Source organism: Hemibagrus wyckioides, linkage group LG13 (genome assembly GCF_019097595.1).
Source record: "Hemibagrus wyckioides isolate EC202008001 linkage group LG13, SWU_Hwy_1.0, whole genome shotgun sequence".
Lineage (NCBI taxonomy): Eukaryota > Metazoa > Chordata > Actinopteri > Siluriformes > Bagridae > Hemibagrus > Hemibagrus wyckioides.
In genome coordinates, this window is record NC_080722.1 from 18,513,836 (window position 1) to 18,530,913 (window position 17,078).

The 17,078-nt window shown below is 41.2% G+C and overlaps 1 long non-coding RNA gene across 1 annotated transcript in view; it reads left to right on the forward strand.

The window, feature by feature from the left end:
- LOC131363753 (uncharacterized) overlaps nucleotides 1–10,819 on the forward strand; it is a 53,918-nt gene extending 43,099 nt beyond the window's left edge. The window contains exon 3 of the long non-coding RNA XR_009206372.1: nucleotides 10,528–10,819. This is a non-coding gene — a long non-coding RNA (uncharacterized LOC131363753). The remainder of the gene's footprint in view (nucleotides 1–10,527) is intronic.
- The last annotated feature ends 6,259 nt before the right edge of the window (nucleotides 10,820–17,078 follow it).

The following is a 17,078-nucleotide window of genomic DNA, read 5'->3' on the forward strand; positions in this document are numbered from 1 at the left end:
TTGATGACTAGAGACTACAATGAAACAATTTCCTTATTTACATTCGCAGGTATCGTTTTTCGAGAGGACAGGAAGGAGCTAAACTGAAAGGAGGAGAGTAGCATGAACAGCTCGGTACTTTAATGCTAGCAGTTTCCTTGAGGTTTTGCAGTATATTTAGAGGATATGATAGGTCAGTGGTTAAGGTGTTGGACTACTGATTGGAAGGCTGTGAGCTTGAATCCCAGGACCACCAATCTGCCACTGCTGGGTCTCTGAACAAGCCCTAATTTGTCAATGTGGGTGACTTTCCTTATGTTTAGCCTCAGCGGTATAATGCCATTTTTAGTTTAAACCCCAAACATGTTTAATATTTGTAGAAATGTTTACATTTCCGCCATTTTGCAGACACCCTTCTCCAGTTTTTTAAACAACTGAGGGTTAAGGGGTTTGATCAGGGGCCTTCAGAGGGATTTAAACTTACAGCCTTGTGGTCAGTAGTCCAACACCTTAACCACTAAGCTACCACATGCCCTGGAGTTTATTTAGATCATCTCTAACAGCTTTTTTTCTTTTAATCTTGTAGGAAGATCCAACAGTTTACCAAACATGGCTTAGGTCCAGTGTTAAGATCAGATTGAAGGACATGACAGTACAGTCAACATACGTGAGGGGGAAAAAACCATGTCTGCTATTTAACTAGCTGCAATATCGTGAAACTACTTTTGACAGATGCTTTTACTTAACTCTAATTTAGTGCAATTATAGTGGAAAAAGAAGCATTTTAAAGAGTTTCAAGCACCTGTATGGTATGATTATCAGTTTTAGAGGCTGACCACATCTCTATGCTACTTAACAAAACAGTTTAGATGAATGTCCACTAGCTCTATAGCTGACTCACGGCCACCATTAACACACCGTGAGTGTTTCTCATCAACCAGAATACAGAAAGCTGTAGAGTATTTTAGATCATCTCTCTTTGTGAAGTCAGTGGCCTAGCTCAGGAGGTTCACTGCGAGTGGGTGGTTAATATTCTGCTATTGTTATTTACCAAACACACACTCTGCAGCGTAGGCTCACGAATGTAACTGACTACAATTTACACAGAGTATTGACTACAAGTGGTTTTGCAGAAATGACCAACGCAAATAAACTGGCTGGAATGTAACGCTGGCAGAAATAGTCCGAATTTTATTTTAGAAATGTAAGTGAAAATGAATAAATGATTCTGAATGAACTGTATTCATATCCACTTACATTCCTGATACACACTGTCTGAACAGGAAGTGCACTATTCATTATTTTCTAGAAAACTACAGATACAGGAAGTGGCACTGCATTACCCTGATGTTCCCTGAAAATAAATATCATTATATTAGTGACTATTTTGACTTCTAAATGCCTGTCAGGAGTCTATTCAGCACATATGGAAACTAAAACAAGGAAAAACATTTCGAAAGACTTCCTAACGCAACAAGCTTTCCAGCATCCAATGATGAATCCTCTCTCTTTCTTAGTTTATTCCAGTGCACTGAAACTTTACCACAAGAGACATTAATTAAGTCCAAGCTGATCTCACGGAGCAGTGTCTCTGTATGTTTTATATCAGTAGTAAGTGTTTACGACAACTTGTAGCCTCGCACTTGGTGTTCTGCTCTGGTTTTAAACATTGGCATCTCTAAGGTGTTTGGTGTTGGGTTCTCCAGCAGCCAATGGAGCTGTTGCAGATAAAAAAAAAGGAAAAGAAATAAGAATCCCCACATCACCAACCAACACCTCAGCAGAACTGCAGTCATTGTGCTCAATCAGGAGTTCCACTCTATCTCTGTGAGTTATGTGCCAGTAAAAGACCTGAAACATAACCCCAACACACACACACACACACACAGCTCCATGCCTGGCATTTGGGGTCTCTTGACCAGGCACGAAGCACGACACTGATGGATTAGGTGTCGTCACAGGAGGTGCATGAGGTGTGTATGAGCTGGGGCTCAGAGGAGGGGGATGAGGGAGAAATGTGGACAGGGTTTCCTAAACGATCCTGGACTGGCACGTCTGGCCGAGTCAGGTGCACACTCTCAGAAGGTCAGAGGTGATGGCACAGTGGAAAGAAGCCCCAACTGTGCAGCAAGGCAGCTGTGTGTGATAAACAAGGCAACCTCCAGAGTCTCCGCCCCCTTTCTGAAAGGCATCTCCCAGAGCACATGTTAACCTAAGCACTTAAACTATAAGCAGCAAGCATGACAGATTTAAACCAGGGATCACACATGTGCATCACATATAAGGGCAAACAGGCCCAGAGCAACAAACATGAAACCGTCACTCAGGCTCCGTCTCAGATTTAAAGAAATACACAAGCAATTCAATTCAATTCAGTGTATTTGTATAGCACTTGTAACAATTCACATGGTCTCAAAGCAGCTTTACAGAAGTGTAGAAACAGAAAAAATGATAAAGTCAAATTACTATTTGATCCCTAATGAGCAAGCCTGAGGTGAAGGTGACGAGGAAAAACTCCCTGAGATGATATGAGGAAGAAACCTTGAGAGGAACCAGGCTCAGAAGAGAACCTCATCCTCATTTGGGTGACACTGGACAGTAAATAATGTAACTGTTGATAATGTCCTTTCTACAACAACAACCAAGAGCTCTTTGGGAACTAATGGGTCAGTGTAGTTTCTGAGTTCATGTTATGAACAACTCGTTATAATTCTTTCTAAAGTTATATTCCTCCAGACTGAAAGGAAATGACCGGTTGCTCTGCGTAACACAGTAGATCTGAACTCTTTTAACCAGAGGCCAAAAATGTCATTTGTGTCTGTTTTGTTGTGTCTATGTTCAGCATTGAATGTTTTTGTCATGTTACACTACATAGCGATGCTTAATGACTCATATGAACGTAGACACTAAGAATTTTTCATGAATATTTCTGTTTATATCTAGCTTACTAGGGGCAAAATATATTCATAGAAAGGTTTTTAAAAAAACAAAGTTAATGCTGAAAACAAACCCATTTCTGCTCTCTGAGATGCCTCAAGTGTTTGTTCATAAGCATCTAAAATTTAAGGACATGATCTTCAACCACTAAAACTCTAAACAGAGGTAAAAACATCTCACGCTGAAAGCCAAAAGCGTCCTGACTCATTTTCTACCAGACTTGCGGCCATAAAATAATTCGTACGTTTATACTGATTGAAAAAGTTGGACGATCTCCAGTGTTCTGCTAACAAGGATCAGTGCAGTAAAGTGAGGAAAACGTATGAAACTCGTTGTATGTATTTTCATCAGGCCACGCTAAAACTAACCAAACATACGACTGATCATCTGTGCTAATGTGTTTATCGTCAAACACAAGCATATGTTACACAGGAAATACTGTAACCTGAGAAGCAATGTCATGCGTCACGAGGATAAATATATCATTTTCCATTTGTGTGTCTGACGGCATATGAGAAAAACAGCTGCTTGAAGAAAATACGCTCCTGTTACTAACACGGACATGGATTTGTGAAGGTAAAATGTCCTCTTTAAGCCTTTTAGGTCTGGGGACGCTCGTCCGGCTCATAACTCGGACACAATGAGAGAAGGGTCATTAGGAAGCAGGCTGGGAAACCTATTAGATCTGACTCATTAGTTCAGGCCAATATAAGCAGCAGGTCTGGCGAGATAAGAGCAGCAGTGGTATAAATTGCTCTTGAAATTATTCTTTGAGAACATGTGACTAAGTGTGACGCATTTAAATGAAGGTTACGCTGACATTACGGCATTACAATAAATGTCAGAATACCAGTTTGTTTTTTTGGGGGGGGGCCACACGCGCAAGATTTGTGTCCCTTCGACGTATTAACTTTGCTGAGTAGCGCACGTCGTTCACAGCTACGGACTTTTGACGGATATTTTTTTCGCCCTGTTCTTATTCGGGCGCATAGCCAATGGCTTTGCTGAATCCAGTGGGTTATAATACAGGCACTGAATCAGCAGGTAGCGAGTGCTGAATAGCAGAATCACAGCACTACAATCTGCATACATCACTAAGGAACAAAAAGACTTCAGGAACAAAATAGTCTTCAGATTCAGTTCTTTCAGATCAGATTCAATGCAGAAACCTGCAAAAAAAAAATATACATACACACTCTGATTAGGACATATAGACGTTACATAAATGACCCAGCGCTGAATGATGCTAGAATGGCCATGTAATTGTGTAGGAAGAGAGATATTAATGTCTTTTACTTTTAAGTTATATAAGCGTCGTCTGGGTGAAACTTGTTGATGCACTTAATCAGTGGAGACAGAAAGAGTCTCAACTGTTTCAATGGCACGCTGTGCATAAAGCCACCCTGCTGATGTGAGGCTCAGAGGGCAGTCTCAGACTTGCATTACCACGTTTCCCAGCAGCTGGGGGGGTAGAGAACATCAATAGCTGGATATTATTGTGACGCCTCACCATGAGGTACAAATGACAGGCTTCAGCAACACCTCAATGAGCTCCATCTGGATGAAGACGATGACCAGCGAGAGCAGGACCGCGGGGGGTTCATCAGCTCGGCTCATTCCGGGTGTAAAAAAAAAAAAAAAAAAGCAGAGACGACACAATGTGCTGCAGAGGCTTGGAAGATTGCCTCATGGTTTCGGTGTATAATCTTTACTGCGGTACCTAAAAAAGCTGCTCCTGTAATCATAACAACTCAAATGAACATCTTTTCAGCACACTTATCAATCATAGTAGAGTAATGACATCCTAACCACACCGTCTGTGTGACCCCTGAACAGGACAGGGTCTCGTTTTGAGTCTCGAGGTTGCTTCCTCATGTCGTCTCAGGAGGTCACTGATTTCCTCTGGATTTCATTACTGATCTACATCACCATCTACATCTGGATTTCTTCAAGTCTGCTTACTGACGAGTCTGTTGTTAAAAGAGCTATAGAAATAAAAGTCATTTCATTTAACTGAGAAGGAACAAGAGAAGAGAATGAATATTAAAATAATAATGTTTCAAGCTTCAGGATATTAATGTTTGGCACATGTTCTGAAATTATTATACTGGCTTTCGTTTCCACACTTGCTGCTTGCTTATCAATGCTCCTGGTTGCACAAATATCCCAGTAGTATAATCTACCCTTTATATAGTAAAGTCTTAGAGATTTTTACAAAGAAAATGTCATATTTAGAGAGAGAGAGAGAGAGAGAGAGAGAGAGAGAGAGAGAGGGAGGGAGGGAGGAGAGATCAGTTTAGACTGTTAGCACTATTTATTCCAAGTTGAGGCATCTTTAGTAAAAAAGTCACGAGTTTGAGCTTACTGTGGACAGGAAACACACACACACACACACACACAGTGACACACACAGACAGACAGACGGACAGACAGACAGACAGACACACACAGTTGTTGATTGGAAGATCGGGGCTCAAGCCCCAGCACTGCCAAGCTGCTGCTGTTGAGCAAAGCCCCCAACACCCCCTGCTCTCCAGGGGCACTGCATCATGGCTGACCCTGCGCTCTGACCCCAACTCTCCAATAACGGGATATGTGATGAAAGAATTCTGCTGTACTGTAATGTGTATATATGAGAAATAAAAGCTATTTAACTTCACATACACACACCGGAGGTATATATCCTGTGCAAATATCATTCATATGTTATTTATTTGCCCAGTTTTTTATTTGCTCCAGCTTCATTTCTATGAAGTTTCTTCATTTTCATTCTTCATGTCTAATAAAGCATAGCTAATAAAATTTATGTTGTTAAAACAACATGAAGACTGCTCACTTCTAATATTTTACACATTTATTACCTATAAACTGTCCTCGGATACCCTGGAAAAGCTTAAACACCTTTTAAACAGTAACAGATCAATTCCTCATAGACTGGAATAACTCTGCTCCACATCTAACTGACTGATTAACTGAGGGAGGTTTTTTGGTGTCTTTTAGTTTTAATTATTTACTTTATTATTGCATGTACAGAACAAACGGGTGCAGTGGTGCTGGGTGGAATTGTGGGTAATGCAAAGGTAGAGGGAAAAGCAAGGATTAATAGTGGAGGTAAAGGTTTTTGGCGAAAACAATTTTACCAAACTAAAATAATTATAAATTAAAATAATGTATTTCGTCCTCATTAAAAAGTATTTCAAGCTTCTGCAAGTTTGGAAACATTAAGAACGGGACTTGTGTTTTATATATATATATGGAAGGACATGAATTTTGAGGTTCCTCAAAATTTAATAATCTTATTTATTTATGCACCTTTTCTTTTATGGATGTAATAAATGAGGATATGAAGCTAGTGGGTGCAAGTGTTGAGGATGCAGAAGATAGGGATAGGTGGAGAGAGATGATTCGCCTTGGCGACCCCTGAAGGGAAAAGCCGAAAGAAGAAGATGATGCACCTTTTCTTTAATAAGCAGTGCAGGTAGTTTGGGGGTACTTTTAAGCTGTAGGTTTAATGCAACATCTGCACAAAATGCCTCTAAAAGTCCAGTGTAGCTCCACATCCTGCTTCTCCAACCATGACCTTAGCATTCCTGTAGATCAGAGGGCCGCGGTGCTGTCAGGGTCGACCCGGCCTTTAACAGCACAGATTATGTAACAAGATCACATCGGTTCTTAGAGCTGAGGTTAAACCTGTGCTGGGGGATGAAGCGTCATCTCTATAAAGTGTGAAATAAGGCATTTCAGACGTCTCCAGCAGCAGGTAACAATATAAACAGATACAGCTGAGCTCAAAAACGCCATTAAAGACATGGGAGCAGTCGCTGTCTACTCATACAGAGAAATCACTTCAATAAAGGATAAGCTGGAGTTTTTGTCTGCAGAAGGAGTTTAAATGAGAAAAGATATTTTATTCTGTTTTATGCATCTGTGCGTTTTTATTTATATACAGTATCTCAGAAAAGTGAGTACACCCCTCACATTTTTGTAAATATTTTATTATATCGTTTCATGTGACAACACGGAAGAAATGACACTCTGCTACAATGTAAAGTAGTGAGTGTACAGCCTGTATAACAGTGTCTGCTTAATTAATTAATTAATTTGCTGTCCCCTCAAAATAACTCAACACAGCCATTAATGTCTAAACCGTTGGCAACAAAAGTGACTACACCCCTAAGTGGAAATGTCCAAATTGGGCCCAAAGTGCCAATATTTTGTGTGCCCACCATTATTTTCCCAGCACTGCCTTAACCCTCTTGGGCATGGAGTTCACCAGAGCTTCACAGGTTGCCACTGGAGTCCTCTTCCACTCCTCCATGATGACATCACAGAGCTGGTGGATGTTAGAGACCTTGCGCTCCCCCACCTTAGGGTTTAGGTCTGGAGACATGCTTGGCCAGTCCATCACCTTTACCCTCAGCTTCTGTAGCAAGGCAGTGGTCGTCTTGGAGGTGTGTTGGGGGTTGTTATCATGTTGGAATACTGCCCTGCGGCCCAGTCTCCGAAGGGAGGGGATCATGCTCTGCTTCAGTATGTCACAGTACATGTTGGCATTCATGGTTCCCTCAATGAACTGTAGCTCCCCAGTGCTGGCAGCACTCATGCAGGCCCAGACCATGACACTCCCACCACCATGCTTGACTGTAGGCAAGACACACTTGTCTTTGTACTCCTCGCCTGGTTGCCGCCACACACGCTTGACACCATCTGAACCAAATAAGTTTATGCACTCAACTTCTTTGGTGGACCATGGCGAGGCCTGTTCTGAGTGGAACCTGTCCTGTAAAACCGCTCTATGGTCTTTCCCACCGTGCTGCAGCTCATTTTCAGGGTCTTGGCAATCTTCTTATAGCCTAGGCCATCTTTATGTAGAGTAACAATTCTTTTTTTCAGATCCTCGGAGAGTTCTTTGCCATGAGGTGCCATGTTGAACTTCCATTGACCAGTATGAGAGTGTGTGAGAGCGATAACACCAAATTTAACACACCTGCTCCCCATTCACACCTGAGACCTCGTAACACTAACAAGTCACATGACACCGGGGAGGGTAAATGGCTAATTGGGCCCAATTTGGACATTTCCACTTAGGGGTGTACTCACATTTGTTGCCAGCGGTTTAGACATTAATGGCTGTGTGTTGAGTTATTTTGAGGAGACAGCAAATTGACACTGTTATACAGGCTGTACACTCACTACTTTACATTGTAGCAGAGTGTCATTTCTTCAGTGTTGTCACATGAAAAGATATAATAAAATATTTACAAAAATATCAGGGGTGTACTCACTGAGATACTGTATATATATATATATATATAAAATCAATCTTTACTATTATATATAATATAATATAATAGTATATATATACACACACACACACACACTATATTATATATATATATAAACGATTGACCGATGTTCAGGAACAAAAAGTATTTTTTCACGTGGTATAAATGAATAGTTTGTGCGTTAGGCTTTCATATGTACATGCATGGCTTCCACACTCGCTGACCAGCCTTACAGCAATAACTGAGACTATTCAGTCACATTCAAAGGAGCATTGTTTCATTTCCGTTTCTCTTCCCAGTCCCCCAACAAAGCTCATTAGTGCAGAGCTTGTGTGTAAGCGTGTATCTTCTCAGCCATTCATTAATCAGAGGCTAAATTTCACATTGTCCCTCACTCTCATGAAACTTTAATCAAGCTGCCAGCTGCAGTCTGCATGCCTGACGTGGCGCGTGTCCTTGGATTGGTGTCAGGTCCACAGGACAGCCATTGTTACTCTGCATGAGACCAGATAAACAGAGGAGCACAGCCTCTAATGACCTCTTGCTCTCTTGTTTATCAATACACGTGAGCACGTCAGAAAAAAGGCAGTCTTCGCAATTTCACTTTCCACTGCCTTATAGATTTTCTTTTTCCTTAAATGATTCATGAGTCTTGACTCACCTTCCATTCAATCAGCGAGGTAAGATTCGACAAGATTTATAAAAATAAAATAAAAAAAGCAATCTGTTTAATTTGCCATGCGAGCTGAATTTATGTCTTTGGTTGTTAGTAACAGTCCCTGTGCTGCTCCACACAAATCATTTATTGATCATTTTACTGCCCATTCAGTTCAGTTTTTTTTTCAGCGTAGTCACGAGTGCAAAAATCAAACCCGTAAAAAAAAAAAAAATTGAATCTGAATTATGCAAAACAGCCTTTATGAACCAATTTAATGAACAGACAGGAGCATCAAGCAGAACATACACAACATCCACCTGCCTAGTAATCCCACCATATGTTCCTTTACGGAGACCTCATGTCAATCTCATCAATCAGTTAAGCATTGTCATTGAAATGACCCCAGTGCTTAGAGCTGAAGCCTAAAGAGGTTAGCTCCGGGGCATGCATGCGTGCGGGAAGGAACAATGGCTGAATAAAAGCACATAATGTACTGAACCTGAATAAAAACCACTTAGGGAAGCAACCTGGTGCAGCACAAACAAAGAGAGAGAGAGAAAAAAAGCAGCTACCATCTGTTTAACACTTCTCAAACATGTGACTCTTTCACGATGCCATCACTGACCAACAGCTTCACATTTCTAATGCTGCTCACCTGGCATCCAGCACCATTCATGTAAAAAGCAGCTGTCACTCAGACCAACAGAAATAGAAAGCATAAATGGACCGATGTGTTCCAACTCACAGGAGCCATTGATTGGTTATCATTTAGCAAACTTCAGCTTTCTAACAGTCCAAGGATGGGACACCAGGACTCTGGAGTGTGTAGAAGTGGGTCAGAGAGAACTCTAGCAGGTCAGATCTGATTACCACTCAGCTATCCACGATACCACGAGTGACTGCGTCATCAAAGCTGCTTACACAGGAATCAAACTTCACACATATGCCTCAACCGGACAAATAATTCATATCAGCATTCAGGGTTCGGTGCCAGTCGATTAGCAGGCATGTGGCTAACAGGCCTCCTCTCAGATGGGCAGGAGACGGAGGGTTAAGAGGGCACTTTGCCCATTCATAAAAAAAAAAAAATTGATGAGGTGTTTCTGAGTAAGCTAAATCTGTAACACAGGAGGAGGCGGAACAGGTGCTGGGATGAGACATATCGGAAAATACGCTAATGTTACGAAACGTGAGGCAAAATACAGGACACGATCTCTTTCATTTCATTTAGAGACGCCGATAATCAGATAAATCATTAAATATGGAGATTTTTTTTGTAATTAATTATGTAAAAAAGCATGAAAGACGACGCAGTTATGTTATTAGGAATGTGTTGATCCCATTTTTCACACTTTATACAACACCATAGCTTCGAGTATCAACCAATATGTGCAATATGGACTGGGTTCACTTGAATAACAATGTCCATGTTGCTATTATTTCAAATAATAACGATCATAAGTTGGAAGTAATGAACCTAATTAATCAGGAAAAATCAGTCAAGATCACAGAGGTTGATAGCATGTCAAATGCGAGGCTGTGGATTGGTTTAGAAAACGTAAAGTGTGTATTTGTAGGTAGACAAGTGCTCAGAAATAAATTTTGACAACCATATCATTCATATCCATCCATCCACCCTTTTCATTTTCTGTACCTCTTATCCTACAGGTCTATCCCAGGGGACTGAAGGAACAAGGCAATGGTCAGCCTGGATGTGGCACCAGGTATGGGCAGGGAGGAGACCAGAGTCCCCGGAGGAAACCCACCAAAACAGAGATAACATGCAAACTCAACACACACACATGACGAAGGCTGAAATCGAAATCCCTAACCACAAGGGTGCGAGGAAAACATGTGACACATTAAGCCACCCGGTATCATTCCTAGTATATCTAAAATTAAATGTCTACTTCTCTCCAAGCATACTATGAAATACTTTGTAGATTAGTAGTAACTATAACTTGACAATTTAGTATATTTGTAGTAATTATAAATAAATTTGTGGACAGTGATCCAATTTTCTGTGTGTATATATTGTTGACCTTCATTATTTTCTCTATGGTATCTCTAAGCCTCTGAAATATGATAAATAGCTCTGGTCATTTTACCATCAACAGCAATGATCTAATTACACAAACGCAAGTGCGTTCTTCTTCATACGGCTTCTGCGTTGCGCAATGGAGGTATTTTACAGTCGGTGTGGCAAGAGCCCCTGAAGACGAGCAGTAGTGACATTCGTCAGATATGTAAGAAAGCTTGCAAAGTATTGCCTTCTCGCAGGCTGGAGAAAGGCGTTGTGAGAAAATATCTACTTCATATATAACCTACTATATGACGTGTCGGGTATAGTGTATAGTACCTTATATGTATATAAATATAGAGATTATAGTTACACAAGTTACTGCCAGATTAAGATGGTTTGGACATGTTCAGAGGAGGGAGAGTGAGTATATCGGTAGGAGAATGTTGGACATGGAGCTGCCAGGCAGGAGGCAAAGAGGAAGGCCAAAGAGGAGGTATATGGATGTAATAAATGAGGATATGAAGCTAGTGGATGCAAATGTTGAGGATGCAGAAGATAAAGACAGGTGGAGAGAGATGATTCGCCGAAAGAAGAAGTAGTTACACAAGTTGGAGACTCACTAGACTGAGGAACGTAAATAGTAAACAGAAACGCCAGAGCTTTACACTTTCAAAGAGGTAACATGTCATACCATCACACGCAAGAAGCCCATTGTCCAATTGTCTCTGCTGATACTGTCCACAGCTCTGCATGCTTATGACTATAGGACAGTTTACCTCATCCTACTGTAGAACAAAGACACACACGTCCATCTCACAAGCTTAAAGAACAGGTCTGCTGAACACTCTAAATTAACTGTTTGTGTAAATGGTTTGTTAATAGGGGGCTTAAACAAAGGTTGTGGAATTGAAGGAAGAGGATGGGATTGCTTGGAGAACGTGACTTACATCAGTATTCACAGATCATGAAATGGTAGAAAGACACAAAGAATTAACAACAAATTCAAAAGCAATTTCTGGAGCATCTAATTTCATTGAAATTGAGAAGACGGACATGAGAAAAGGTCAACAATGGGGTATTAACTACATTCATTTGTCTCTCCCTCTCTCTCTCTCTTTCTGAGACACACAATTGCAATTTAATAGATGATTAATCTCATCACATTTTCCAGACTGTCAGCTCCTAAATTACCATCTTTTAATGAGTGTCTCTCAGTGGTTATGGATGCAGGGAATTGCACATGACTGCTGAATTTAGAGCAGTGCCATGTTTGGACCAACGTGAGAATTCCTGAGAAAGCCCAGGTGTAGATTTGCCCCGAGTAACCGTCATCTAACTCTGCGGTCCGCTTGGCAATAACACTCGCCTTACAGCTCAGTGCATGTGAAACAGTAGAGTCTCCTGCTGAACAGAAAGGCTCAGAGCCTCTCAGCTTTCCCTCACACATGCCATGCCTCGGTCCCCCCAGCTGGTCACGCTGTGGGAGAACAGGACTGCGTCCAGCTTCACCATCAAGGCAGTAAATTGAGCAAGAGCTGTAGGATGGAGATGGTATTGTGTGCGTCATGTGTGTTTACTCTCGCAACGCATCAGTGCTCCCTACAGGCCGCAGTCAAAACATGACTCGTCATCACTGCTCTCGATTCTGTTATGAAGCTCTGAGAAAAGATCCACATAAGAGGATATGTGCTGGTTTAAATGTAATTTAAGCAATCTTTCAGAGAATGTCAGCATGATATTTATACATCTGTATCCAACGTTTGGTATTTTTGCTATTTATTAATACCAGTATTTTATCTGAGGTGGGAAAAATAAGACTCCCCACACAAGGCATCATTTGCGTTATGTTCGGATGACCTCCACTGCTTTCTGACCATAAACAATAATCCATTCAGACGACCAGATCATCGCTAAAGACTGTACCAGACATCTGGCCAGGCGATGATGGAATTTCCTGTGCAGTGATGTCACCGTTAATAAAAACTCACAGTCATAAACCTATCAATGGAGACACCAGAAATGGCTAAAGCAGCCATGGAGCAAGCACACACACTGCACTAATTGTACAAACTAATCCCAGATTATGTTTCTTTCATCATAACCCGTGTAAGACAATTTCAACAGCAACTGAAGGAGGAGTACCATTATGGGAAATCTTTGCCGGATGATCTCTGGGATTGAAATTCCCTGTGCCTGGGAACACCTGCGGGTTGTTTAATGAGATCGAAGCTCTAGATCAGGAGCTGTGAAGAAAAGCATTTGAAAGCTCCAAGGGTTTAACAAAGTAGTTTAACAAAGATCAGGTCATGTAAAGCTACGATAGCTTCCTTCAAGGATTTAATTGTGTAGCGTACACTGGTCTGGGTGTTGTGTTACATCAATGTATAATGGTATGGTGGTATAGTATACACTGGTATGATGTACATTTTGGATTGTGTTCAAAGTATTCCTGGAAATGACTTTATATAGAGGGGGTCATGGTGGATAAGTGGTTTGTATGTTTGCCTCACACCTCCAGGTTAGAGGTTTGATTCCCAGATCTGCTCAGGATGCACATGTTCTGCCTGTGCTTCATGGGTTTCCTCCAGGTTTTCCAGTTTCCTCCCCCAAAAACATGCATGGTAGACTGATTGGCATCTCAAAATTGTCCATAGTATTAGTGTGTGTGTGCCCCATGCAGTCTGTCCCCTGCCCCTGCCGAGGCCCGTAGGACAGACTCCAAGTTCCCCAAGACCCTGTGTAGGATAAGCAGTAAAGAAAATGTTTGGATGAATTTATAAAGAAGTGGTACAATATTGAACTCGGGTTACGGTCACACGTGTCACATTTGAGGTCCCCTTTGAGATGGGTCTCCATTTCCCCCCACCACTCTAAATATGTCCACAGTGTAAATGTATATGTGCATGTTGCCCTGTCACGGACCATCCGAGTTGTGTTCCAACCTCATCCCCACTGCTACAGGCATTCTCTTCGAATCCACTGCAACCCTAACCGGAATACGACAGTTATAAAGCTGAAAACGAATGAATGAAACACTGCAGAGTACAAATCCACCTCTCACTTAACACTGCCAATATTTTTCTGTTCACGTCCCTGGACCCAAATCGCTATCAGGCCCTGTTTTACTGATCTACAGAAACCTAAGATCAAGCAGGACTCCAGGGAGCCATTCATCACACCAAACAGAATCCTTCTCCAGTTGCATCGTAGCTTTTGTGTGTTTGAAAGGCCAGCACGGGGCACATTGTTCCATCAGAGCCGACATGAATAGGGACGTGGAAAAAAGAAAAACAAAAAAGTGACGTTGCTCAGGTTTAGGCTTATAGGTAGATCCTTGGGTTAGAGCAGCCACAGATATTTCTGGCAGGTGAAACGAATGGGAGAGTTTGCCGTGCATGTGACGTGCCATTTCAATTACAAACGCTTTCAGGGAAGAGGGATGAATAGCCGAGCCAGTCACATGATGATGGACAGCCACAGGGGATAGACTGAGGATGGATAGGCAGATGGGTGCAGGCATAACCGTGTGCGTTATATACAGTGTCCAGATATAACTCTACTTCACTCCTTTACATGAATAGCAGCGAGACAGTACGGTGTCTCCCACCGGCTCTGACCCCTGGCTGCCTACACGGGTCAGAAATATCACTTCCATATTCATTACATCTGTACACGCTTCTAACAGGAAGACAACACCCATTTTAGGCCTTGTTTCTGTTAAACTACATCCAAAGGAATCTTGTCATCTATACACTCACAGGTCAGAATGCAATAAAAATAAATAAATAAATAAATAAAAATAAAAATAAAATCATCCAGGTACAGGTCAGTTAATGTTCATAAAAAACATTATTCCTGTTCCTGGCTGATGGGATTTTTGCTCTAGTTGTCGATCCACCTAAAGCTTCAGTGTGTTGTGAGCATTCTGAGATGCTTTTCTGTCCACCCTGGTTGCATAGAGTGGTTATTTGAGCTGCTATAACATTCCTGTGAGCTTGACCAGTCCATCAACAAGACATTTCCACACACAGAACTGTTGCACCCAGGATTTTGTTTCTCGCACCGTTCTGTGTAAACTCTACAGACTGCCCTGAAAATCCCAGGAGGTCAGCATCCCATCCCGCATTAACTACAGCTCTTGAGTGCATGTTTGGCTGATTAAATAATAGTATGAATGAGCATACCTAATAAAGTGACCAACAAATGTATCAGTAACAATCGTTTTTCAAATTCGTCAGTGTGTTAGGAGCTTAATAAAAGAAAAAAAGAAAAAGAATCACCCTATTAGGACTGACATAGAGACGGGAACACAGTTCGGCTATTTTTGAACACATCTCATAAATATGACAAGCATTAAATAAGGTGCTATTAGCAGAAAAGTGAGAGCACCACAGGAATACATCAATCAAAGTCAGCAAAACAGTGCTGCTAATAAGAGACAAGTCATCTACATGCACCATGTGACACTGTATATCGCTCGTGCTGGAAGCGGGCTAATTTCAGCAGTCTCTAAATTAGACTGAGCTGAATAAAAACTGTCTGGTGCAGTAAGGAAGAAGTTCATGCCTTTCTCAGTCTAGACATGCAGCCAGCATCTTCCACTTCGCCCTTTTTTTTTTTTATAGCATTTCATCTGTATCCTCCGCATATCAAGCGTGGCAGGTGAGCTTGTGTATGTAGGAATAAAAAATTCCTTTCTGAGTGAAGTTAGGACCCACACATGGCAGCAGAGAGCTCACATCTCATTAGAGGCTGAAAGAGCTGGTCTGGCAGGTCACATAAAGGCCATCAGAGCGCCTCATACGCACCTCGCCTAGATGTCAGAGTGAATCGCGTCACGTCACGGAGCTGGCGAGGAGGACTGAGAGTGACGTGCACCTCTCATTTATCACACTGACTGCACAGGAACTAAACAGCCGCTCCGATTGTTAGTCTGAGCAGATGCAGGGTGGGGAGGGGGCCGAGAGCCTCCAAATCGTTCTCAGGCACTGGACTATTTTTCAAACTAGACTATGTGGCGTCTAGTAATATTATAGCGAGCTGTATATCACACAGGTGAAACCGGACACACCCCTAATCATCAAAAGTGACCACAATCTGATAGATAGATAGATAGATAGATAGATAGATAGATAGATAGATAGATAGATAGATAGATAGATAGATAGATAGATAGATAGATAGATAGATAGAGTCAGATGGATAGACAGACAGACAGACAGACAGACAGACAGACAGACAGACAGACAGATAGATAGATATACAGACAGACAGACAGACAGATAGATAGATAGATAGATAGATAGATAGATAGATAGATAGATAGATAGATAAAGTCAGATGGATAGACAGACAGACAGACAGACAGACAGACAGACAGACAGACAGATAGATAGATAGATAGATAGATAGATAGATAGATAGATAGATAGATAGATAGATAGATAGATAGATAGATAGATAGATAGATAGATAGATAGAGTCAGATGGATAGACAGACAGACAGACAGACAGACAGACAGACAGACAGATAGATAGATAGATAGATAGATAGATAAAGTCAGATGGATAGACAGACAGACAGACAGACAGACAGACAGACAGACAGATAGATAGATAGATAGATAGATAGATAGATAGATAGATAGATAGATAGATAGATAGATAGATAGATAGACAGACAGACAGACAGACAGACAGACAGACAGACAGACAGACAGACAGACAGACAGATAGATAGATAGATAGATAGATAGATAGATAGATAGATAGATAGATAGATAGATATACAGACAGACAGACAGACAGATAGATAGATAGATAGACAGATAGATAGATAGATAGATAGATAGATAGATAGATAGATAGATAGATAGATAAAGTCAGATGGATAGACAGACAGACAGACAGACAGACAGACAGACAGACAGACAGACAGACAGACAGACAGATAGATAGATAGATAGATAGATAGATAGATAGATAGATAGATATACAGACAGACAGACAGACAGACAGACAGACAGACAGATAGATAGATAGATAGATAGATAGATAAAGTCAGATGGATAGACAGACAGACAGACAGACAGACAGACAGACAGATATACAGACAGATAGATAGATAGATAGATAGATAGATAGATAGATAGATAGATAGATAGATAGATACAGAAAGTCAGATGGATATACAGAC